This window comes from Saimiri boliviensis, chromosome 4 (assembly GCF_048565385.1).
Source record: "Saimiri boliviensis isolate mSaiBol1 chromosome 4, mSaiBol1.pri, whole genome shotgun sequence".
NCBI classification, from domain to species: Eukaryota; Metazoa; Chordata; class Mammalia; order Primates; family Cebidae; genus Saimiri; species Saimiri boliviensis.
The window spans coordinates 55,840,489-55,867,539 of NC_133452.1; the positions used below are offsets into that span (position 1 = coordinate 55,840,489).

Genomic DNA, 27,051 nt, shown 5'->3' on the forward strand with positions numbered 1-27,051 from the left:
TGCCTGTCAGAGAATTTATTCGCCACTTCCCCCACCCCAGTATTACCCCCTTAGAAACCAACAGGCCTTCCAAACAGCCTTCTCCCTTTCATTGTCCTTTCTCTGCCACAACCCCATCACCAACATTTCAGATCCCCTTGTACTTTTTTTAGTCCATGAGGCCTCTTCCTGAAGGTCACACTACGTGTTAACAGTGGTTTAGTGAGTTTCTCCAAACCCACTAGGAGTCTTTAGAAAAGTAAGCAAATACACTTTTAAATGGGAAGTGAATTGAGGCAGGAGTATTTGCCCTTTCAGTAGGGGAATTTTGTGATTGGGGGCATGTAGTTAGAGAGTGAGTGTGAGAGGTTTAGTGCTTTGCTGTACCCATCTAACACCTGGACCTAGGCCCATATTTCCTTCACTGATTGTGCCAGATGTTTTATATGTTCTTCCAACAGTACCAGTACTGAGCAACAGTACTCAAGTTTATCTAGAAACGCGAGTTACCACCACATCCAAGTAAAAGAACCATCCTCTCTGTTCAGCCTTGTCTGTATTCCTTAGAATCTTCCCCAAATTGCATAACTATCTTGGAGGAAGACATGTTCTCTTCCCTTTACATAATCTTGTTCTCTTCTAGAGAAATAGCTCTGTATTAAAGACACTTGAGGGAAAATGACATTACTGAGGAGATGATATTTAGCTGTCCCATCAAAGTCAATGGGCAGTGATCCAAAAAAATTTATGGAAATAGAAGTAACTCTTTGTAAGCTAACCAAACAGTGGCCCGAACTCTTTTACATTTTGACTTCTTATGAGTGCTTAGTTTAGTTGCCTGAAGATCAATCTTGAAACTAACAGGCTATTTTGGATTATAACGAGATTATTTAGAGACTCAAACTTTCGAGTTCCTTTTAGATGACTTCTATCATGACAAGCAAACTAAAAGGTCAGTGGTCCCAAAGTGGGGTGCACTTAACCTATTAAGGTACAGAAAAAGGAAATAACAAAAATATATAAATATATTATTATTAATAAAATATCATATTTTAAAAAGATGTACCTTTGTGAACGACATATTATTCACAATGTATTAATAACAGTTATGTAATGTAATTCATAAATAAAAATGTGGATATATGATAGTGATACATACTCAATTTTTTTTTTTTTTTTTTTTTTTTTTTTTTTTTTTGAGATGGAGTTTTGCTCTTGTTACCCAGGCTGGAGTGCAATGGCGCGATCTTGGCTCACCGCAACCTCCGCCTCCTGGGTTCAAGCAATTCTCCTGCCTCAGCCTCCTGAGTAACTGGGATTACAGGCACACGCCACCATGCCCAGCTAATTTTTTGTATTTTTAGTAGAGACGGGGTTTCACCATGTTGACCAGGATGGTCTCGATCTCTTGACCTTGTGATCCGCCTGCCTCAGCCTCCCAAAGTGCTGGGATTACAGGCTTGAGCCACCGTGCCTGGCCCATACTCATTTTTTTTTTTTTTAACTAGTAAGAAGGTGGGATCAAATGAGTGAGAATCTACTGATTAGGTAACACTTTGGCTATCATATCCTCTTCCCTCTAATGTATGCATTATCATAAAGACAGGTTCTCATGTCTACTCCCAGAACTAAAAGGACTTTTAAACATTCTTCCTTCTACGTTGTCAGAACAATGTAGTTTTATTTTCACTACCTTTAAAAACATTAAGGCAAGTAGAGAACAATATTCAGATTAGTTATAAAATTAACTTTTCTATCTCCTATAAGCTTCTAGGATTTTGTATATTTGGTGTATAATATATTAAATGTCATATTTTTATATGCTTTTGATCACAAAAGATTCTTGCTTAAAGCCAACATTTTCTAAAGACATCAAAGGCCATGTAGAAAAATATAATATAAAAAGTATTTGCAAGCTGGGCATGGTAGCTCCCCACCCACCTACAGGTGGCTCCCATGCCTATAATACCAGCACTTTGGGAGGCAGAGGTGGAAGGACCGCTTAAGCCCAGGAGTTTGAGACCAGCCTGGTAACATAGCAAGATCATGACTTTACAAATAACTTAAAAAATTAGCTGGGCATGGCAGCTTGTGCCTGTAGTCGTAGCTATTTGGTCTTGAACTCCTGGCTTCAAGCAATCCTCCCATCTCAGCCTCTCAAATTGCTGGGATTATAGGCGTGAACCACTATACCTGGCTTAGCCTACCTATTTGGGAGGCCAAGGTGGGAGGATTGTTTGATCCTGAAAGGCTGAGGCTGCAGTGAGACATTATTGCACCACTGCATTCTAGCCTGGATAGCAGAGCAAGACCCTGTCTTAAAAAAAAAAAAAAAAAAGAAAAGAATTTACAGTTGTAATCCATAGCTTATTAACAACAGAAAAGAGATAGCACAAGATTTGCTGATACCACAAGGGAATACATTTTTGTAGTGTCTATCTTCCGTGTGTTTTTAATTTAGGAAATGAACCCTGATGTTAGGCAATTTAACCCCTTCCTTGTGACTTTTGCTGTTATTTCCAAACTGGATATCTCTTACACAGGCATTAACAAACAGGTTGACTGTCAGGACAAGCCCAGGGGTGGCATTATTTGCATTTGCTGATCAATGACTCTTTGGCGCTGTAAAGACTCATACCCAAGGAGTAACTCAGAAAGTCAGGGGCCCATGTTATTTGGCTCTGGGCTCAGACGCGCGGAGCAGCAGCATCAGGACTTGACAGCCCTATGGCTCAATCAGCTTTCTGTTTTCACTGCCTTATGATGCCATGAGTGGAAACTATTGGCAAGTTAGAGTTCACACCCCAGGTTTTCAGTCTTTCCCCTAATTCTTGCTCTATCAGAGGTCAAGGACAACAGTATAATGATTCATAGGCTCTACTTCCTGGCAAGTAATCATTTTCCCATGGTGAATAATAATTTATGAGGGGTAAAGAATGTTGATTTGCTTTTTTTCTGTGTGGCCTTTCTGCTGACAGAGGGTTGGCTAGGAATACTTTGTTTCCATTTGTAAGGCCATCCAGAAAATGTTTTAAAGCATTTTAATTTTTTAAACATAGGCACTTTAAATATATATTATCCATAAAGAAGTGGAATGATCCCCTTATATACTTTGTTAAAAAATGAAGACAATTTTGAAATTTCCTTTTTTATGTTGGTATGTGAGGACTCAGTAAGCCTCATAGAAGTCAAGAGCTGTAGAGGCCCTCTATGATCCTACTTTTTAGATGGGAACACTGAGACTCAGAGAAGTTACATGAGTTGTCCATTTCCACAGAACTGGTTAGTGACAGAGGCAGATTGAGGCTTAAATTAGCTCATCTTAGGCTATGATTTTATCTAACATTAGGCTTACTTGTACCATGTCAGAAGGAAAAATCTAGGTTTAAAGAAGTCTGTGACTTTCACAGTTAGTCACAGGAGTTAATTAATGACAGAAAGGTCAAGGGAGAAGCATGGTAATAGGTATCGGATGGACCTTGGCTTGAATCTTGGCCCTGGAACTGGGTGATGTTGGCTAATTTACTTAATTTATCTGAGTATGTTTTCTCACTTTACAGATGAGAATGGGGATAATAATGTCAATTTCATATCATTTCATGTAAGAATAAGAGATAAGGCATGCAAGGCTCCTGACACATGGCGAGCTTTCAATGAACAGCTCTAATCATGTTTTAAAACTAAGCAACACCTATCCTTGCTTTCTGGTGTTGCTTTCTGGTTTTCTGTCCTTGCTTTCTGGTTTTATTTTCAAAGTAGACCTAGTTATACTTTGCACTGTCTTAGAACTTTGCTTTGTCAGACTCAACAGTTAGTTTTTTCAAGACACTACTGAAATTTTTCCCTTACTACTTTGCATCTGAGTTGTCTCATTTCCTGGAAGCCCTGACACAGGCCAGCATGCTGTTACAGAACATGATCTGAAACCTCACTGGCAAGGGAAGTCCCCTTCAAAAGAGGCATTTTTTTTTTTCTTTCTGGAATTTCATGCTTCTCTTTCAGATTGCCGGCAACCCCTCAGGCTGAGGATAGCTAACAGGACACAGATGAAGGTCCTGGCCCGATTGTCCTGTGGACAGTGTAGGTACAGTGGGAAGGCTGAGGGTCTGGCCACATTTGCCCCTGGTGTCTTTATTGCCACCATTTCTGCCTCTGTACTTCCATGTCCTTTTAGCTTCCCCACAAATGGCCTTTGTTTCTTTCTCTTCCCTTTTGTCTCTCCCTCCTACTTCAACCAGGACCAATTCTTGAAACATCCAACAGAAACTTAGAGGAGTCTGTGATATGTGGGGGAGTACAGGAGCTTTGCATTTTTATGTTCTCACTTCCTTTAGAGCTCACAGGGATTTCCTAAGCAGTCTCTTCTGTGCCCAGTGGCTAGACTGGCTCCTTGTCCCTGTGATGGGGAATTGCCACCTAGGTGCAGGTGGTTCTTCTTTTACTTCTTCTTTTCTAAAAAACACAGTTGCAAAAATATACACCTTATATTCAGGTCTTGCAATCAAAAAAAATTTGCACTACTGATTTTTGTAGTATTTTTTTCTATAACTAAAATACTATTTATTTTTCATGATAAAATGTAGTCCATTTTATCAAATGGGCTCACTCCTTTAACCCAAGCGTGTGTGTGTGTGTGTGTGTGTGTGTGTGTGTGTGTGTTTAGTGCCATACTTTTCTAGATATTTTGCTGGAGTATTTGCTGTAACATAAGTGAACAATCTCCGGTTGTTTTTTTTTTTTTTTAAGACAGAATCTTGCTGTGTTGCCTAGGCTGCAATATTTTTAAAGATATTAATATTTAAATTGAGATTTGTGCTAAGTGTTTTGAAAATCCTTTAAATCACATTAAATATCATAAAAGAGATTTTTCAGAATGAGAAAATATAGCCTTAATCCCATCCTTTTATTGTAATGATTGGTTTTGCTTTCATATATTAACTTTCATTTTTTATTCATGTATTATAGTTTCATTAGGGTAGGGTTTAAAATTTGCACTTTCAAAATGAAACTAGCTATTGCTTCACATTCACTGCAATAAGCCCACCTGCTTTTCTGATTTTGTGTGCACTGTCCTCTGTGAACACTAATGGATCAAGTAACTATGAAACCAACATCTTCCTCCCTAGAGGTTGGTCCCCTGGGAAGCCCCTGGATCAAGCTTCAATTCTGGGCAGCTTCTCTTTCTTTTAAGAGCAGCAGAGAAAAGTTACATCATTCCTTATCCTATTTATTCCACAAATATGTATTGAGAGTGTACCAAATATTGAATGCTACTATGTTGATTGGGGACACAGGATGTATAATCACTTTGATATATTAAAGATGGGAGGAAAACACATGGAGAAAACTATTTTGGTTCTTTTGTGATTCTGTAAGTGGTTCAGAGTCAATTAGAGGAATAAGTGATCCTGTTTTTGGGTTCTGCAAGGACGGAAGAAGTAGTTGTGGAGATAAAGTAAAATGAAGGGGCATGGTGAACTGTGGCCTGGTGGTGGGATGGAATTTGTACTTCAGGATAGATAAAGTAATGAGCCAGCCGGGCGCGGTGGCTCAAGCCTGTAATCCCAGCTCTTTGGGAGGCCGAGGCGGGTGGGTCATGAGGTCAAGAGATCGAGACCATCCTGGTCAACATGGTAAAACCCCGTCTCTACTAAAAACACAAAAAAATTAGCTGGGCACGGTGGCATGTGCCTGTAATCCCAGCTACTCAGGAGGCTGAGGCAGGAGAATTGCCTGAACCCAGGAGGCGGAGGTTGCGGTGAGCCGGGATCGTGCCATTATACTCCAGCCTGGGTAACAAGAGCGAAACTCTGTCTCAAAATAAATAAATAAATAAATAAATGATAAAGTAATGAGCCCTATGATTAATAAACCTAAGTCGAATAAATAACAATGAGCTGTAAAGCTTAGTATCTGGGACAATAAACTAGGAGTTTATTTATTTGTTGGTGAGTGGGGGAGGCGGGTAGGAGAGATTTAAACTGAATTAGCAGTATTGATTCTAACTGAAAAGGAGAGAAAGATAATTCTAACAGATTTCAGGAAAACAGAACTTTGTTGCTTATGTAACCAAAAAGTCCCAGGCTGGAACTGTCCTCAATTTTGGCTGAAATCAAGTCTTCCAACAAAAGTTCTGTAAGTTTGCCTTTCTTCAGCTTTCTGCTTAGCTTTCTTACTGGCTTCTATTTTAGACAGGCTTCCCCACACGATGGCAAAGATGGTCATAAACATTTGTGGCTTAAATTCTCTAAGTTTCGAAGCCTTGTTGGGAAGTGTATGTCTTTTCTGCTTTGATTTGCCCAGCTTAGCCAGTCTCATCCATATGTTTGGATGGGGATTAATCCTGGAGGCAGGTGGTGGGATTGGCATTTACAGAAAGTGTATTGATTGAGAATGGCAAATGGTACTTCTCCAAGGGGAAGGAATGTGTTGTGTTATCAGGAGAGGCATGCTGGGTAAGTGAAAACCAGTAATGACCACAATACAGATCCCTTTGAGGATCCGTTGAAAGAAATAGACCTTCTCTCTTTAGAAAAGTGTTCTTGGCTGGGCGTGGGGTTCATGCCTATGATCCCAGCACATTGGGAGTCCGAGGCAGGAGGATCACTTGAGCCCAGGAGCTTGAGACAATCCTGGGCAACATAGCAAGACATGACCTTAATTGAAAAGATTAAAAACAAAAAAACTAGCCAGGTGTGGTGGCACACTCCTATAGTCCTTGGCTACTCAGGAGACTAAGGCAGGTGGATCACTTGAGCCCAGGAGTTCAAGACTGTAGTGAGTTATGATCATGCCACTGCACTCCAGTCTGGGCAACAGAGTGAGACCCTGTTTCAAAAAAACAGTAATAATAATATAAAAAGTAAAGCACATGTAAACATAACATTATTCTGCTCACAATTTGAGGAGTTCACAGATCTACTGAAGTTATACCCTAAAGTTCCATAGACTCTAGCTCAGGCGTCCCCAAACTTTTTACACAGGGGGCCAGTTCACTGTCCCTCAGACCGTTAGAGGGCCGCCACATACTGTGCTCCTCTCACTGACCACCAATGAAAGAGGTGCTTCTTCCTGAAGTGCAGCGGGGGGTCGGATAAATGGCCTCAGGGGGCCGCATGCAGCCGGCGGGGCCGTAGTTTGGGGACACCTGCATCTAGCTCAAAAACTTTGCTTTGTAGTGTGGAATAATTGTGGATAAGCACTGTGCCTTTTTGGTTGTAAAATCTCCCACACCTAGCAGAAAGACTTACACGTATTAAGCCCTCAATACATGTAGTGATTACATGAATGAATGAACCAAGTAACATTTTTTTTGTGTGTGTGATCTAGTATACTGGTATTACGCTCATGTTTTACATATGTTACTTTATTCATTCTTCTAACATTACTTTATGAATAAATAAACAGAAGCTAAACTAGGGAATAAAGTGAGCTGAAATCCTAGAATTGACAAACATAGAAAGGACATGAGAGCAGCTGTGAAGTTCAAGGGCAGAAGGTCTACACGAGCAGGAGGTCAGTCTGAGGTGTCAGAGAATGTTGTGGGATTCACTGTTGTGGCTCAGCTGATTCTAGTTCACAGCCACAGCTACGGAGGCCATCACCACCAAGGCCTCAGGCCACTATGTGGCTGCTAACCCCTATGTAGTTCTTCTTGTCAGTGGCATTTTTTTTTTTACCTTTTTCTCCCTGTAATAGCCCTTAAAATAATACTTTAGTCTCACATTTTTAGTTTCCACTTCAGAAGTTGCATTCAAACTAAAACTGTTTTGTTGTGCTTGAGATTCGTTTTCAACTCAGTTATTGGATTCACTCATGGGATAATTAGAAGCCCTATAGATGGTTGCTCAAGTGAGTTTAAAGTCACCACTGGAAGACCCCAGAATTGTCAAGGTTGTACTTCTGAGAGAATAATTTAAACTGTAGGCAAGCAGCTGGAGAGTAAGCAAATTGAACAGCAGATAAAAAAGAATGTTTTCTTTTCTTTTCTTTTCTTTCTTTCTTTTTTTCTTTTTCTTTTTTTTTTTTTTTTGAGAAAGAGTCTTGCTCTGTTGCCAGGCTGGAGTGCAGTGGGGCAATCTCAGCTCACTCCAACCACCGTCTTGTGGGTTCAAGCAATTCTTCCACCTCAGCCTCCCGAGTAGCTGGGACCACAGGTGTGTGCCACCACTCCCGGCTAATTTTTATATTTTACAGTAGAGATGGGGTTTCACCATGTTGGCCAGGATGGTCTTGATCTCTTGACCTTGTGATCCACCCACCTGGGCCTCCCAAAGTGCTGGGATTACAGGCGTAAGCCACCGCACCCAGCAAAAGAGAATGTTTTCAATCTTATACTATATGAAGTATTGGGTCAGCAGAAGAAAGTGTTTGAAACAATTTCTATGAAGTCACTACGTTTGGCAGATTTGAGAGATCACACGTTTAAAGAGAAATTTTTGTTTCTCTTTAAACAAAAAAACTTGGTTTAAAGAGAAATTTTTCTTGTCTCAAGGCCCTTGTGAGTCGACTAAGAAAGCAGAAATAGAATTGAGAAGAATGAAATAACTATCTTTACCTTTCTCAAATTGTCTAATATGGAAGGAATGAAGACAGCTAATAAGCAAATCTCTGCAAGAAGACATATGGCTTAGATTCTGCTGAGCTCTGGGTGATTTGATTCCATGAATATATATTAACTGCTGGTATATGTATGTACAATACATGTGCTTCTGCAAATAATCATCAGCTTGATGCATTCTTTTTTTTTAATGCATTATTTTATATTTCTTAAGGACTTACTACTGAGTGCCAGGATGAGAAGACCATTTACTTCCTTTTTCCATTAATTTTGATAGCCTGGACTGAGCAACTTTCTTCTTACCTAGTTTTGTTTTTATGAGGTGCATTAGCTTTATGTGTATGTTTGAGTGTGTGTAGCTTTATTAACCATATTGCTTGGGCTTTTGATAAAGCAAAGATTTTGATATGGTATACATTTTGAACTAAGTATTCATTCATTCAGCAGGGCTGCATGTTTAAGACACTGTGCTAGCCAAGGGTGAGAAGGGGTGTGGAATGGTAGAGGAACAAGGTGAGATAAGATGATTAAAAGACACCGGCTGAAAATATTATTTGATATGGCAGAAGGATGTTTGCAGATGTGATTCAGGATCTTGAGATGGAGTACGTTATCCTGGTAGGCCCGATGTATACATCAGGGACCTTCTAAAAGGGAGGCGGGAGAATAGAGTGAGTAGTAAGAAGAGTGAATGGACAGTATTGGGAACATGCTTAGAGACCCTAAGGAGCTTGCTATGGTAGGGCTTGGTGGACTCTGCACTGGTGAGAAAGGCTGGACCATGCTGTGGAATTAAAGAAATCTGTGTCATAAAGTGACAGAGTTTCTCTTTTGCTCATGCCAATTCTGCTAAATGGCTGAGTGATTCTCAAGGGCAGCCCTCACTCATGTGATGGTTCTGCTGTGTGTGCTTCCCTGGTAGCCAGACAGGTCAGAAGAATGTTAGAAATTAAACACTTCCTTCTGGTGGCCAGAAGAAGTCTCATGGCTGTATCTGTTAATAATTCGAAAGCTGTAGGGCAATAAAATATCCCCTTGTCCTAAAAGAGGGAAGCTAGAAATATTGGTAAGTACCACATATGTCTTCCCCATGATTCCAAGTTTGTTAGGTAGAGAAGCCTTTTAAATAACTTTGGAATTTACATATATTCCTCAAATATACAGTGATAACTCCATGCCTAAATCCAGGATGCCCACTTTCTTCCTTAAAGATGTTTGAAAATCCTGCATTCTCTCCGTATTGTTACAGAACCACGTTTCAGTTGAATTGTCAGTGCTGAGGAAAGCATTATTTATTTTATTTTATTTTTAGAGACAGGGTTTCGCTATGTTGCCCCAACTGATCTTGCACTCCTAGGCTCAAGTGTTCCTCTTATCTCAGCCACCTGAGTAGCTGGTATTATAGGTGTACACCATAATGAGAAAAGCATTATGATTAACCTAGTAAATTGATTTTTAATACTGCATTATTTGATTTTCAAGGGCTTAAAAAATCATTTCCAGAGAGTTAGACACAATGAATACAAGCAAGCTAATAAGAAAAGTGAGAAACCACATGCTGAATTGCATATGTAGCAACATTTGTAAAGAAATGGCAAACTATATCTAATTATTTCATTGTGCTTACCTTTTCTCAGTCAGAAAGTCTTTTGTATCTAGTGCATTTCCACAGACATTCCATGGTGATTTAATATCAAGTAATATCTACCTGCAGCAAAGTGTTGATAGTGTTTCTAAATTCAGAAGGCCAGCATTTTGCAGTGTTGGGCACAAGTGAAGGAGCTTTTTAGGTTGCTGCTAAAAACAACTCAGAAAGATGCGAGGTAGATGTAAAACCTTTTCCGAAGAGACCATCTAATCTTTGGTACTTCTGTAGCAGATTGTTTTTAGAAGAGAAGCCAGGAGACAGACCAACCCATTTCTCTAATCCGTGTGTTGTAACTTGAGGCTCCAGGGTATAACACACGGATTAGAGAAATGGGTTGGTCTTTGGGAAGGAATTTACTTGCAGTTCTTTAGGGATGGAGACAGGGAGCTTGAGTGTGAGTCCAGTGGAGACTCTCTTTGGAATCTCGTCTGATGGGAGGGTCACTGTCCATTTCTCTTCTCAGCAGGCCTTGGAAAACACCAGAACCAACATCCTGAGGGGAGCTAGCTTCAGAATTAATTAGGGTTTTATTAATTAAGGTATGAATCTAGGGCTTAAACAGTAGCTAACTAAACAATATGTATTTGTTTTATAAAATATAAAATTTATGGAACAGTATATTAAGAAGAAATGCTATCATTTTATAATATAATAATGTTAATAATCTTTCCATACATTATTTCGTTTAAACCATATACAAAAATGCAGACGAAGCTGGGTGCAGTGGCTCACATCTATAATCCCAGCACTTTGGGAGGCTGAGGAAGGCAGATCACCTGAGGTTAGGAGTTCGAGAGCAGCCTGGTCAACATGGTGAAATCCCATCTCCGTTAAAAATACAAAAATTAGCCAGGCATGGTGGCACACGCCTGTAATCCTAGCTACTCAGGAGGCTGAGGCGGGAGAATTGCTTGAACTCAGGAGGTGGAGGTTGCAGTGAGCTGAGATCATACCACGTACATGAGGCTGGATGTGAGAGCGAGACTCCCTTTTTAAATACAGATGAAGGCCCTGCCTTGACTGTCCTGTGAACAGTTTGTGTGCAGTGGGAAAGCTAAAGATTTGGCCCCCTTTGCTTTTGGTGACTTCACTGCCACCACTTCTGCCTCTGCATCTCTGCACAATCCGAGGGGTTGGTGTTATTATTTCCCATTTTACAGATAAGGAAACTGAAATCCAGAGAAATGGAGTGAGTTGGCCAGCCAAGTGTACACAGCTCATTTCTTACGCTAGTATTTACTGTGCACACACTGTATATAGGACCCTTTAATAAGCTATTCTAAAAGGTTCATCTAAAAGATTAGATATATTACCTCATTTCAGTACCACTGTAACCTGCTGTTATACATATCACTATCTTCCTGTTGAAGAGGAAAATTCTTAAATTCTGAGACATTAGGTAATATGTCTGAGTTATACGTAAAAGTGTAGATTTAAATTTGGGCCTCCTGACTTGAATCTTGTGTTTGACCATACCACACCTGCTCCTAGCTGTTGGAGGAATCAGAACACCCAATACCTAAATAACTCTAAATAAGGCCCAGTATGATTTGAGACCTCATGCTTCAGGGTTAGGTTTGTAAGTTCAGTGCTGAAAAGGCTGATTTTTCCTTTGTTCTTCTAGGGTCTGTTTGCTGGATTTAAGATACGCTATCACAAGAAATATGACAAAACAATTGTTTTGCTTGCTAATTTTTTGCATGTTTTGTTTTTCCTTCTTACAAGGTAACTAGTATTCCCAGCACACTGGAAATAATTGGTATGGATGTTCCTCACAGAAGAAGTCTGCTAAAAGTGACCTTTAAATGCCTTTTGGTGGAGTGATTATTTAATTTAGGCAGTTTGTTTTCTCAGAAAGGAATTAACAGGTTCTACAGGCTTTGCTAGGTAAGACCTTTAGTTTTAATCACCTCCTTGAAAACAGTCTCCTTAATCCATTCTGAGTAAGATGGTGGGTTTCTTTGTGCTTTGGCCTTTATCTTTTTTTTTTTTTTTGAGACAAGTTCTGTCACCCAGGCTGGAGTATAGTGTCACAGTCATAGCTCACTATAAACTTAAACTCCAGTGTTCAGGCAATCTTCCTGACTCTGCCTTTTGAATAGCTGGGGTTACAGGCTGTAGCCCAGCACACAGCCTAATTTTGTATTTATTATTTTTTGTAGCGATGGGGTCTTCCTATGTTGCCCAGGCTGGCCTCAAACTCCTGGCTTCAAGAGAGTCCCCATGTCCTGGCCTCCCAAAGCACTAGGATTATAGATGGGTCTTTAATTTTGAAATGCACAAATTAAGGAGATTACTAACCACTGAATAGACCACTCTTTTTCTTACCTTATTCAGTATCTACTTGGAGAGAGTCAAACCCAGAATCCCTTTGAATTTAATGGTCATTCCTTGTGATCTGAACAGCCAAATAAGAAACAGGTCCTCTTCAGTGTAAAATCTGCCAAGTATGAGGTCTGAATGACCATCATAATTATGTGCTTAATGTGCATAGAAAAGCTATCTGCAACCTTCCAGAGTGTGCCAGAAGTTTGGAATGTACATTATCATTGGCTCCATCTGAAACCAGTCATAACTCAAAGAAAATAGCGGTTCCAGGGGAATCATAGAGGCTTCCAGGCCCCTACTCTGTGTGAGCCTGGTGAGAAAGGGAAGTCTACTCTTACTGGACACTGGAACTGTTTGAACTATTTGTCTCTGTCTCTGCTGTACTGTTCCTGCCTCTACCTCACTTAATAATGAAATCATCTTTGCTTGATGACTAAAACAACCAATAAGGTTGAGAAAGGGGAAAACCCACTTCTGCATTTAGATACAAGGTAAGAAATGTTTTTCTCTTTAGTATATCCCACTCAGTTTGGGAAAGTGATTTCATGTGATGTATTATTCAAGACTCTGATCAGCAAACATTTTCTGAGTGTATACTATGTTCCAGGTAGTTAGGCCAGCTCCTGGGGATTAAGCTTTGAACAAAACAGATAGAATCTGTGTCCTCATGGAAGTGGCTAATGGGAGATTCAGAACAAAAAATAGCCAAGGATCATCCAGGAAATGATTTGGTGAATGCTATCAAAGAGAGAATACACATGCTCTGGAAATATGAAGGAGGTACCTAATACCTAACCTGTACCTGGGGGCTTCTCAGAAAAGGGCTTCTCAGAAAGGGCAGAGATTAAAGTGGAGAATAAGCATAAGTTAGGACAAAGCTGGGATGATGTCAGAAAGAGTGCGATAGGCCAAGGCAATAGCATGAGCCAAGACCCAAAAAATAAGAGAAAGCGTAGCACATTTGATGTAGGAAAGACATTTAGATGGGATAGAAAAAAGGCTAGTGTTGCGGCCGGATGAGGTTACACAGACGTTTTTAAGCCAAGCTAAGGAATTGATCAAATTTATATTTTAGAATGGTCACTCTGACTTCATCATTACATGACTTGAAGGGGTTAAACCCATACTTCTATAGAGGGACCCATTAGACTAGGACTGTAGTAATATAGTGAGAGACACTGATGCCTAACTAGCCTGGTGATCATAGAAATAAAAGGATATATGTGAGAGGTAGAGCCGACAGCTACTGATAATGGTGGTTAGCCAGATCAAGGGGACAGTGTCTGCTTTAGGTAATTGGCTTGACAATAATCTCATTTTTGAAGATCAGGAACACAGGCCTGAGAGTTCATTTGGAGAGGAATATAATTCTGGTTTTGTCATGTAGGGTTTGAGGTGTCTGTGGGACACTATATACAGATGTCCAGTAGGCAACTGATTCTGTGGGCCTAGCACTCGGAGGAGAGTGCTAGTCTAAAGGTAGAAAATTCGCAGTCACCAGTAAATAGAGAGTAATGCATGATATGACCTCAGGTGACTGCTGAAGCAGGAACAGGGGCTCAATGCCAAGGAGTGCAACCAAGGGACGGGGCACAGCAGGAACCACAAAGGAGACCAGAAAACAAGAAATAGGGAGAACGCCATGGAACGCTGTGATTCTACACATCATGGAATTGAAGACAAACAATGTGAAACTAAGTACAGGCCCATTTATATACATATATATATATATATATATATATATATATGTGTGTGTGTGTGTGTGTGTGTGTGTGTGTGTGTGTGCGTGTGTGTGCACGTGTATTTTTTTTTTTTTTTCCTTGAGACAGGGGCTCTCTCTGTTGCCCAGGCTGGAACGTAGTGGTGTGATTTCAGCTCTCTACAACCTCTGCCTTCTGGGTTCAAGCAATTCTCCTGCTTCAGCTTCCCAAGTAGATGGGATCATAGGTGTCTATCACCATGCCAGGCTAATGTTTTGTAATTTTAGTAGAGACAGGATTTCGCCATGTTGGCCAGGCTAGTCTCAACCTCCCGACCTCAGGTTATCCAGCCACCTTGGCCTCCCAAAGTGCTGGGATTTCAGGTATGAGCCACGGGGCCTGGCCTTATATATTTTACTATAACAAATCAGTGTAGGCCAAAAGAAGTTAGAAATTGAAGCTAATGGAAATAAAGAAGAGGCTTTCCTTTTAGTATCTATTGGAGTGTGTGTGTTTGTTATTTAGGGAAGGTAACAGGGAACTTGGAGCATATATTATTTATGTTTTCTTAGCTTAGGCATATATGGTATATTTAGTTACATAATAAGTTTTTTATTTAGAAGTTATGTATAGAGCATTTTTTCTAGGCCAGTGGGGAATAAACAAGAAATATAGGAAATATCTGCCCTCTGGAAGCTTGTAATCTAGTTAGGGGTATCACAAGGGCACAGCATTCACCAGTAGCAGAGAAGCATGTGATGAGTAGACAGAGCTTATATTGAGAATAAGGTATACAAGAGTTCAGAGGAGGCCGTCATTGATTTTCATCAAGAGTATGGGACAGAAGGACAAGACATAGGGTTGGGCATCTAGTTTTGTGCACTGACTAGAATTTTGCAGGGTTAGGCGTGTTTGAAAACTACAAGGAAGATAGAATCTTGGTCTTGTTCTCCAACATGCCCTTTCTTGAACTCACCAGGGTAATGCTGCATCTTTTCAGAAATGCCTCTGGCTTCTCGAAGCAACATTCATCTTTGGGAGGAACAATTAATCTTTGTGTTTCATTAGTAAAAGATTTAATGGCTCAGAAGGAAAAGCTAGTGGTGACTTTCCAATCACCCCTTCTACCTCCCAGGTTTTTCTGAGAAGCCCCCAAGTTTCCTGTGGGAGGACACGCAATATATTTAGCAACAAGTTCCTCCTTGCCCTGAAGTATGCCAGAAACAAACTTTGAAAGCTCATGGAAGGTACAGATAACTTGTGGGTTTTGTTACTTGGCAACTGAGATCTGAACTGTTAAAATAAGACATTTACATTATTTTATAATTCTAAAAATGAAATGCATGTTATTTTCTTTTCTAGAGGGGTAACATAAAATTATTTTAGCTTCATTGTTTCAAAATCTCACACTTATTAGGTTGGCCTTCCTGCGCTGTGCTGTTGTAATTACACAGAGTGGATACCTCCTGGACTGCAGGTAAAGCAGCAAGTCTAGCTAGAGTTCCTACAAACATCACAAGAGTGCCAAGCAGATATCCAGAGAATCGGAATAATTTATATCAGGGAATTAGGAAAACTCCCTTGCATGCAGTGGAGGTGGAAGAGAACCCTGATGAGACAGAGATCAGAGGAGTGACATCAGGCTGCGATAATAGGAGACACTCGTGCACCTGCTCCACTCCTGCTCCAGGCCTACCTTCTCTCTCGTTGCTTGTCCCCACCTCCTTGGCTGCTGCCCCTTTACTTCTGAAGTTGCCTCTGATTCTATGTCCAATGTAGAAGAAAGTATCAGGACACCCATATTTCCCAAATTACACCTTGGGAATAGTGCTCTAACAAGAGTGAATTAATTGTGAGGAAAGTGGATAGAATAGTTTACATAAGGTTTTGGAGAAAATGGGATGGAGGCTAGCTTTCTTTATGCATCATATTTGGCAGGGCCAGGTGCAGTGGCTCATGCCTGTAACTCCAGCACTTTGGGAGGCCTAGGCAGGTGATCACCTGAGGTCAGGAGATTGAGGCCAGCCTGGCCAACATGATGAAACTCCATCTCTACTAAAAGTACAAAAATTAACTGGGCATGGTGGTGGCACCTGTAGTCCCAGCCACTCTGGAGGCTGAGGCAGGAGAATTGCTTGAACCTGGGAAGCAGAGATTACAGTGAGCAGAGACCACACTACTGCATTTCAGCCTCGGCAACAAAGCACAATTTGATCTTAAAAAAAAAAAAAAAAAAAAAAAAAAAAAAAAAAAAAAAAAAAAAAAGAGAGAGAAAAAGAAGAAGAAGGAAGAAGAAAATGAATCAGACTTGGCAGAATGATTAATTTTGGGTCACTCGCAACTCAAATGTGTATAGGTTAGATGATGTTTTGGGCACTTCAGGACCCAAGGGTGCATCTTCTTCCATCCCAGGGTTGTTATACAAGGTTTGGGCTCCTGCAGTCACTTTGTGTATCAGTGAGTCCACAGGAGGGAAGCTCCTGGGGTACGATGTTCTCACCAATCCCAGCCACCAGCTTACTGCAACTTTATGGTGTGGTATGGGCTCATTCATCAGAGTTTAGTAAACAGAGAAGCTAAATAATGATATTGGGATTTTGGTATTATATGCTTGACAAGGAAATCTTGTATTCTGCCTTTGTCGAGTGCATAGTAAAAAGTGTTTTCTTCCAAATTACTTTACGATGATTCTATAGCAAATTCAAGAGGATGTACTTTTACAATATTGACACATGGGCTAGAATGTAAACTTACATGGGCTAGAATGTAAACTTTATTGTTATGTTCACTGATATAGCTGCAAGAATGGTTTTTGGAACATAATGGGTGGGAAATAAATATTTGTCAAATAAATGGCTTAACTGAGCATACTACGTATATAGATAGTATAAAATTGAGTCATTTTTCTGATATTTTGTGAGGTTCGATTCTCACTTAAGTAAATGGACTATTTTTCTAAATGAAGGGTTCAGATTATGGCTATTTGTAAATCACAAATTCTGCAACATTAGTTATGGGTTATAAAGTTTTCTTATCTGTTATCTGTTTAACAAAATGTTTTCTAAGAATTCTTTTCATTTTAAAAGCTAACAGACCTATGAATGGAGGTTATTTCTCAAGCCTTTTTCACTTATAACATTCCATAATTATTACAAAAGCATACAAAAGAAGAAACACTTCTATTGGCTACTTGATACCTTATGATAAGACTTTAAAAAATTCTGGAAAAGCAATACCAACTCATCTTTGGTGATTATCCAGACCATCACCACATACAAGAGAAAGGTTCATTGTTGACCTCTGAGAAGCTGATTTTTCAGATGACTCATTAATGAGAAGCTATTATTTATTAATCACCTTCCAGACACTGATAATACTATGCCAGTGGCACTTAGAGTGTAGTTGAGGAGACACACAAAAACCAGTAACTAACAATTACAAATTGTGGAAAATAATATGAAAGCCCGGGGTACAGATTACCAGGACAAAAAGTAGCTGGGTTCAGGTAGGAGGTGAACTGTTTTAGAGAGGAAGATCGGGGAAGACTTTTCTGAAAAAGTCTCACCTGAAAGATGAGAAGGAACCAGCCATATAAAGAACAAGGGATAAACATTTCAGGCAGAGGACACAGTATGAACAAATGAATCCAATTTCAGAGCTTCTTGCATTTACAGATGAAATGATATGACCCCCAGGATTTGCTTTGAAAAAATTCAATGGGAGGCAGGGAGGGAGAGGGGCATCTGGGGATATAGATAAACAAGACTGACCATGCAGTGGTGACTATTGAAGCCACATGATGGGTACATAAAAATTTATTATGCTCTTCTTGAATATGTTTGTAATTTTCCATCAAATCAAATATTTTTTGAAAAGCCTTTGGAACTTTATTTATTTGTGGGCATAGTCGTCATCTAATTTAGTTAGTAGTTTTAGAAATATTACCCTCTTTCACTACTCACCATTTTAAGAATATCAGAATAGACATTCTGGGGAGATAGTACTTGGAACATCAAGAGGGGAACTCAGTAAAATCTATACCCTCATGCAGACTAATCTCTGTTTTAGACATGTATTTGCACATATTTTTATAAAGTGAGAGACATAGTGTACCTAAGGATGTTTGACCAAAGTTGGCTTTTGAAAAGTCAACCTTACTGAAGTATAATTTACATGCAATAAAATTCATCTATTTTAAATACACAGGTTCATGACACTGTAGAACATCAACCAGATCAAGATATGGAATAATTTTGACCTCCCTAGAAAGTTTCCTTAGGCCACTTGTGGTCAATTACCTTTCTACTCTACTTTAGGAAACTGCTGATCCGATTTCTATTATTATAGATTAACTTTGCCTGTTTCTCTCTCTCTCTCTCTCTCTCTCTCTCTTTTTCTGACAGAGTCTCACTCTTGTCACCCAGGCTGGAATGCAATGGTGCCATCTCAGCTCACAGCAACTTCCGTCTTCCAGGTTCAAGTGATTCTCCAGCCTCAGTCTCTTGAGTAGTTGGGATTACAGGCACCTGCAACCACACTTGGTTAATTTTTGTATTTTTAGTAGAGATGAGGTTTAACCACATTGGCCAGTCTGGTCTCAAACTCCTGACCTCAGGTAATCCACCCACCTTAGCCTCCCAAAGTGCTGGGATCACAGGCATGAGCCAACGTGCTCGGCCAACTTTGCCTGTTCTATAATCTCACACCATAAAATCATGCACTGTGCACTTCTCTGTATTGTCTCCTTTCACTCAGTATGTCTGTGTGATTCAACCCTGTGGTGATGTGTCATTTAAAAAAAAATTAAGGTATTTCATTATATGAACATACCATAACTTGTTTATTCACCTGATGAACATTGTGTTGATTCCAGTTTGGGCCATGATGAATAAAGCTGCTATGAACATTTATGTACAAGTCTTTAGTGTATGCATGTGCTTGTATTTCTCTTGAGTGAACACCTGTGACTGGGATTGCTGGGTTTTATTCTAATAATGTTTTGACTTTGTCAGAAACTGCTAAACTGCTTTTCAAAGTAGTTGTACCATCTTACACTCTCACCAGCAGTGCATCAAAATTCATTTCTCCATGTCCTTGGCAACATTTGATATTGCCAATCTTTAATTTTAGTTATTCTAGTGGGTATAGAGTAATATCACATTATAGTTTTAATTTGTATTCCCCAAATGACTAAAGTTTAATATCTTGGATGTTCACATATCTTTGTGAAGAGTCTACTAAAATCTTTTGTCCTTTTGAATAAATTGTATTAATTACCTTCCTATTGAGTTGGAAAAGTGCCTTATTTATTCTGGATGTACTCCTTTGTCAGTTCAGGTGTTGCAAATATTTTCTCCCAGTCTGCTTTTTCATTTTTTTAAATGTTTTCTTTGGAAGACAGCAGAAGGATTGACTTTTGAAAAAGTCAAATTTAAGCACTTTAAAATTTTTAATTAGAAAATTATTTTTAGTGATTTTTCCTTTCCTATCTAAAAAATCTTTGCATACCACAGGGTTGTTCTACATGTTTGGATCTGTTTTCTATTCTATTCCAACATCTTGATTGCTATAGCTTCATGGTTAAGTTTTAAAATCCAATAGTGTAAGTTGTCTTTTTAAACATTGTTTCTCTCCCTTAGATTCTTTTCTTTTCCATGTATACTTTAAAATAAGTTTGTGAATTTCTTTTAAAAAAAGCTTGGCAGGATTTTGATTGGGATTACATCAAATCTATAAATTTATTTGCTAAGAATGTAGAACAATACTGAGTCTTCCAGTCCATAAACATAGTATTATCTTTATGTTTCAACTCTTTAAAAATTTCCCTAGCAATATCTTACAGATTTCTGTGTAAAGGTCTTGCACAATTTTTGTCTAAATTATTGCTAAATTTGTATGTCTTTTGACACTATTGTATGTAACATTCTTTTGAAATTTTCTTTTCCAATTTTTAAATTTAGTTTCCAGAGGGTCGTTTCTGATTATATTGAAATTATCTAGCACCTTTGCCAACTTAAACCGTATCACTACGAGTTTTATCAATTATCTATCACAAAAAAGACACAATTAAATTGACTCTATTCTGCAGCTGAAAATGGAGGCACCTCAAGCTGAAATCATTTGCATCATACCATACAATGCGCACAGTGCCTCCCAGACTTTTTGTCATGCCTCTTTCCTTAGATGGAAGAGAATTGGATAGCTGTCATCATGTTCTTAACACTACTTGGAAATGGGAAGGGGATACTTTCCTCCTCTGTGCTGAGAAAGTCCGTAGAAGGAAGCATGACCTGAGGATGGGTGGGGGAGAAAGAAGCAAAATCCTTTGCTGTGATGGCTCAGGGAATGCATAGTGAATGTCCTGTGTTGTGTTTTTACAACAGTCATGTGCTCTAGAGGCCAGTCTGAGCTCTTTCTGCTACTTTCCCAGAAATATCTTAATTCTCTAGGTTTAAGACAAAGTGTTGTGACTTAGTAGTTGAGTAAGATTTTGTAATTTGTTTGAGGGCACTCAAAATGTTGCTTAGTTTTCTCTTGTAAAATAATAGGATAATAATCCTTGTTTTGATTAGTTCATAACTTTTTCTGAGGATTAATGACAAGACTTTTAAAAGTCCTCTGTAAACAGCAAATCTTTAATTAAACATTAAATATCAATATCAATATAGTTATAACCTTTTTGTTATGGCTATACAGATAAATTGGTTCCTTTCTAAATTTTTTTTTTTTTTTTTTTTTTTTTTTTAAAGGAGGCCAATGCTTTGTCTAGTAGGTGACTGGGACTTTTTTTTTTTTTTTTTTTTTTTGACTTGGTACAGGAAGAAATGAAAGAAAGTGGCATTATTATATACTGAATATTTGCTGTGTCGGGCATTTTACATATGTTGATTGCTTCTTTTTTTTTTTTTTTTTCCTTTTTGTGGAGAATGAGGAGGTCTCGCTATGTTGCCTAGGCAGGTCTCGAACTCCTGGCCTCAAGCTATTCTCCCGCCTCTGCCTCCCTAAGAACTGGGATTACAGGCGTGAGCCACAGTACCCAGCTTGATTGCTTCTTTTAATCTTTGTTACAACCACATGAGGCTGTGGTAGATAGTCTGAGGCAAGAATTATTATCATTCCCTTGCAAATAAGAAACTGAGACTCAGAGAGACTGAGTAATTTGCTCAAGGTTCCTCAGTTATTAATTGTCTGACTCTAAAACTTTGCATTTCCACAGAACAAATTGTCTCATTGCGAAACTGGTGAGTATTGGAAATAAGCCTGCGAGGGGAACAGAGGGATACCTGAGTAGGGAATGCAAGGCAGTTCAGAACTCAAACTCAGGGCACTGGATTTGCTGTTCACTTCTTCTTGTTTGATTACCCTTCGGCACCATATCCATGTAGAGTCTTCTAAGCGGCAAGGCAGGTCAAAACTGGAATCACACATCCGAGATTATGATTGAGGTGTTTTTATAGACCTTATTTATTTACAGTGTCTATACTAAAATTTATTTTTGGAAGCTGCAGTCAAATAATGTTTCTTAAGTGCCTTTACATTCTAGACTAGCAATAGATGCTGTGGAGGAAGTGTATGATGTAGCTCCTAATCTCAAGATGCTTTTCCACTGGTTATGGGTACAGGACACATCTCCAGGCAGATCAATTAATGGTAATGCCCAGTAATCAGCAGGCAGTGCCATATGATTGCATAGCAAGTTATGCTCCAGGAAGCAGAAAGCATAATAAATAGGCTTCTATATGTAGCTAGAACCTCACCTGGGTTTTGAATTCATAAATAGGATTCAAGGAGGAAGCAGAGAGCGTTTAACTCTTGATAGAAACTGATGGGATGGTGATAGGAATATATGTTCCTTGTTTGAAGTACCACACGAAGGGCACATGGCTGTGAAACCAACTTTGCAAAGATGATGACAGCGAGAGAAGTCTAGCATGACTGAATACATCTTGCTTCTAGCCTCACAGTCTGGCTACCCTTGCTCACGCTTGGGCATAAGCCAAGCTAACCACGGGAGTAATTTAATGTATAGTTTAACTTTGAAACAAGGATAATAAGAGTCCTTCCCTAAAACTGACCCCTTTCTTGTTCAGGAGCTGAAACTGCCTTTGTAAGACTAACAAGATTAGGATTATGGGAGAGGCCTGGATTCTGCTAAACTGTAGGTATCGTTAAATGATAAATAGCCGTTGATCTCCAGTTGGTTTTTCTATAATCCCTTCTTGCTCAGGGGTCATGTGGCCAGAGGTGCAAGATTTGTGACTTCCCCCAAATTCTCCTATAGGTAACACCACTATTGTAGAACCTGAGATTTTTTTGAGATGTTTTTTCAGACTTTTGTATTCTAGCAATTCACTGACCCCACTCAGAGCCGCTACTCATGACTCAACCTGTCCTGTGGCCACCACACATAGGCTATCTCACTCAAGAACCGTCTTCCACACCCCTGTGATGTCGTTCCCAACCAATCAGCAGCACCCATCCCTGAGCGCCCCCTACCGGCCAAATTATCCATTAAAAACTCTGTCCTCTGAGTTCTTGGGGAGGCTGATTTGAGTAATTAACTTCTCATCCTTCCGCTCAACTAGCCCTGGCATTATTAAACTCTTTCTCTACTGCAATACATCTGTCTCAGTGAACTGATTTTACCAATGCAGTGGGCAAGAATTAGGCATTGGGTGATTACAGTTGGAGAAGTGCCTATCTTGCAGCAGTTAAACACAGGGTTTGGAGGGAGACTACCTACATCTAACCACCACTGACTACCACTGTCTTTGTTTTAGTCAATTTATTAAAGCTTTGTGCACATGTTTGTGCACACACACACACTTTTCTCACGTGTGAAATGGGGGCCATAATGTTGGATCTCCCAGTGTTGCAGAAAGGACTAGTTGTGACAGAACATGAACGCATTTAACATGCAGCCTAATATATGACAAACACTAAATAAAATAACCACTGTTTTTATTAGTAATAGTCTTAGATACCTAGCTAAGGCAAAAATTTACTCAACTTCCTGTCCATCACCTTTCAAACTTACTTGAGTTTTTAACTATCCTTGCTTCAAAGTCTTATTTCCTTTTCAAGGTTAATCTTTTCACTTGACCCTCATTCCATCAAGTATTGTCTTCTTCCTCTCTTTGTGAGTATCTTGATACTTGGGGTTTTACATCATATCTCCTTCTTCTATTCATTTAGTTAAAGATTTTTATTTGAAGAAAAAGGTGGATAAATATAAATCTTCCTTCCTGTCTCACATACTTACTATTGTAGAGATAGAAAGAATTTTTTCTCTTTCTTAAATTGAGAAAAGACTATTTGTTTTAAGATTTTTACACTGTGCAGGACATTTAGCAGCAAGTGACATATTATGAGTGCATATGTGTACATACAGCTTTTAGTCTGAAAATTTGGAAATTCTAACTCACATTTAGACAATTTCTAAAATGCATGCTCTTCAATTAAAGCATGTACCCCAAATGGGAAAATCAACAGAAAAAAAAGGACTTGTAAAAATATCAATACTGGATGATTGTGGGGGCTCACACCTGTAATTCCAGCACTTTGGGAGGCTGAGGTGAGAGGATTGCCTAAGCCCAGGGGTTCGAGATCAGCCTGGGCAACATGGTGAGATCCTGTCTCTATTTTTTTTTTTTTTAAATCAATGCTAAAGAAGATTGCTTGTCTGTATTCAAAATGCCAATCACCACTTTTAAATAGAAAAGAAAAATGTACATTTTTAAAATGCATATTTTAAAAGTCCTGTCAAATAAATAAGCACAAATGTGTAATTTAAAGTTCTGATGTGGAAGAATAATTCAGAGTTTTCCTAGCAATAGGAACTTTTTTAAACAGTTGTGTGGCCAGTGGTGCCTAAGTCCTTTGCCATCTCAGCTGCCCACCAGTGTCACTGAATCTCTGCCATTTCAGACACACTGTAGATGTGTGTTAACTTAAATGGTGCTCAGGGAAAAAAATACACATGTTGTGTATGGAGAAAAGCCCAATTTCTTCCTCTTTTTTTTTTTTTTTTAAATAAGCTGCCAATCTTGCTGCTGGTGTTTACATTAACAGAGGAATGTGATATTAATATTTAGCTCACTCTGCAGAAATATGCATTTAAATGGGAGAAATTTCAGCATTCAGGTTCCAGAGCAAGATTTCTGTCTCTCTATATCTTTCACACACACACACACACACACACACACACACACACACACGAAGAATGTTTTCCCAGCTCACATGGCTAGGAGCCCTCAATGAAGTGCAAAGACTAACACATGGCCAGCAGAAGGCGGGGATCTAGTAGAATGGCAGTGTTTACAGCTACAGGGGATGCCCAGTGTACATGAGGGCTTTGTCAGTCCTGTTGGAGATGGAAGTCCCACATGGACAGCTGCAGCATCAAATAATCCTGGTGACCTAGATTCAGCTATAGACTGTGGACTGCTTTGGCCTGTGCTGCTATCACTACACCAGCAGCCTGCTTGCAGTTTCATAGGCTGCCTGGCAAACAGTGTTGACCCATTTCACCATGACAACCTGGGCTGCTCTACTAAAGGCTGTGCGTAAGGAAACGCTCACTGTTGGCATTTTAAAGATTCCAAAATTAAGTTTACTCAGAGTTTTTGAAAAGCACATTTAGAAGAACAAACTAAAAGCTGATATATTTTTTTGACAGTGGTAGAAGAGATGGAGAAGCAAAATGTGGAAAAGTTGCTGTTAGCCTTTTCCATGTTTTCAACTATCAGGAAAACTATTCATTTGATGTTTTACTCAGCCAAGAGCATTGTAATAAATATGTTACTAACCAAAATAAATTGATAGAGAATAAGTAAGCCAAAAGGCTAAGGGATTAACTTCTACTGCCATATATATTCTGGTCTATTAAAACAGAATATATAGAATACAATAATTTAACATCTTATGATAAATAAATGGAAGTGTTTAGAGGTGGATTTATTACAGCCTTGGCTCAACCTTGAACTGTACAGAATCAAGTTTCATTGGAGAACTAGAATAGTATGCCCCTTGGGGCAAAAGTGGGTCTGTGCTTTGGTAAAAGAATTCCATTTAGTAAGTGCAATTTAGGAAAGTCAGGACCTGGTATGAGCATGTGATCACATTAAAATGCAGCCTCTGCTTTTTTGACAAAAACCACAGTGCAGAATTGAAAACATTTGCAGGTCTTTAAATTGAAATCCATGCCTCATTCTCAGCAACACTTTTTTGTTGTTGTTAAATTAGCTCAGGAAGTTAACTCTTAGAATTTCCTGAGTGATCCTGTCTATTGCACACACAGAGAAAGCAAAGTCAAAAGAGGCCAAAGGATTGTTCCACATGATGCAAAGTCTATTCTCACTGACAGATTCTGTCCTTGGGCCATAAGGGTCTTTACTTGGAAATACTGAAACCACACAGAACCTATACATTTTGAGGAGATAAACTGGAAGAGCAGTGTATTAGTCTGTTCTCACTCTGCTTATACAGACATAACCAAGACTGGGTAATTTATAAAGGAAAGAGGTATAATTGACTCACTGTTCAGTATGACTGGGAGGCCTCAGGAAACTTACAGTCATGGTGGAAGGGGAAACAAACATGTCCTTCTTCACATGGCAGCAGCAAGGAGAAGCGCAGAGCAAAGGGGATGAAAAGCCCCTCATACAACCATCAAATATCATGAGAACTCACTCACTATCACAAGAATAGCATGGAGGTAACTGCCCCCATGATTCAATTACCTCCCACCAAGTGCCTTTCATGACACATGGGGATTATGGGAACTACAAGTTGAAATTTGGGCAGGGACACATCCAAACCATATCAAGCAGTCATAGCTTGACATTATGGAAATCAACCCAGTGCAATTTATGGAAATATAGAAATAAAACTAAAGCATATCTTTTAAAAATAAATCAGCCGTTCACTCTTTTTTTTTTCCCCAGAGATTTCAGGGATTTTTTTATTCTCTCTTATTCAGCATTTTCCTTCAGATCCTAGAACAATTTTCATTCCTTCTGCAATGACTTAGCCTCCTTTCCAGATCCTTCCTGTCTCAGAGCCTTCTAGGAACAATGTCTATCCTATGTTAAAGAATTGGCTTCCAGCCAGATGCAGTGGCCTTTTAATCCTAGCACTTTTGGAGGCTGAGGTAGACGGATCACCTGAGTCCGGGAGTTTGAGACCAGCCTAGCCAACATGGTGAAATCCTGTCTCTACCAAAAATACAAAAAGTTAGCCAGGTGTGGTGGCAGGCCCCTGTAATCCCGGATAATCAGGAGGCTGAGGCAAGGGTATCATTTAAAACCAGGGGGCGGAGTTTGCAGTGAGCCTAGATTGTGCCACTGCACTCCAGCCTGGGAGTGAGAGTGAGACTCTGTTTCAATAAAAGAAAAGAAAAAGAACTGGCTTTTTTTTTTTTTTTTTTTTTTTTTTTGAGAAGCTTCTATCTTTGCAACTGTGTATGACTGACACATTTCATGCTAGGGTCAGCTGTGAATAATTTATTATATTAACTAAGCAGCTAAGCATCTAATACATTACTGAAAATTAGATCAGGAATTAGAAAACAAATATTTATACACAGTAGTATGTATAGAATTAATCATTCAACTCTCAAAACAAAGATAAAAATCAATTATCCAATACACCAGAGAGACAGTAATAATTTTTCAAGGCCAAATGTGGATTTGTAAGTAGAATAACCATATATTCTAGTTTGCCTGTCTGCCTGTAGGGCTGATATAATTATATATAATGCCCCCATTTGTATCCTCATTTGCATGATATATTGCATGGTCTTCCTAGTAATATTTTTAGTGCTTGAAACACCTTCC

The 27,051-nt window shown here is 39.2% G+C and overlaps 1 long non-coding RNA gene across 7 annotated transcripts in view; it reads left to right on the plus strand.

Annotated features, from left to right (window-relative positions):
• The window catches only part of LOC104652970 (uncharacterized), a 36,368-nt gene extending 15,459 nt beyond the window's left edge, over window positions 1–20,909 (plus strand). For 4 of the 7 annotated variants that reach the window (XR_012517210.1, XR_012517212.1, XR_012517215.1 and 1 more), the window contains one exon: window positions 15,351–16,498. This is a non-coding gene — a long non-coding RNA (uncharacterized LOC104652970). The other 3 variants (XR_012517213.1, XR_012517211.1, XR_012517214.1) reach the window with 3 other exon arrangements.
• The last annotated feature ends 6,142 nt before the right edge of the window (window positions 20,910–27,051 follow it).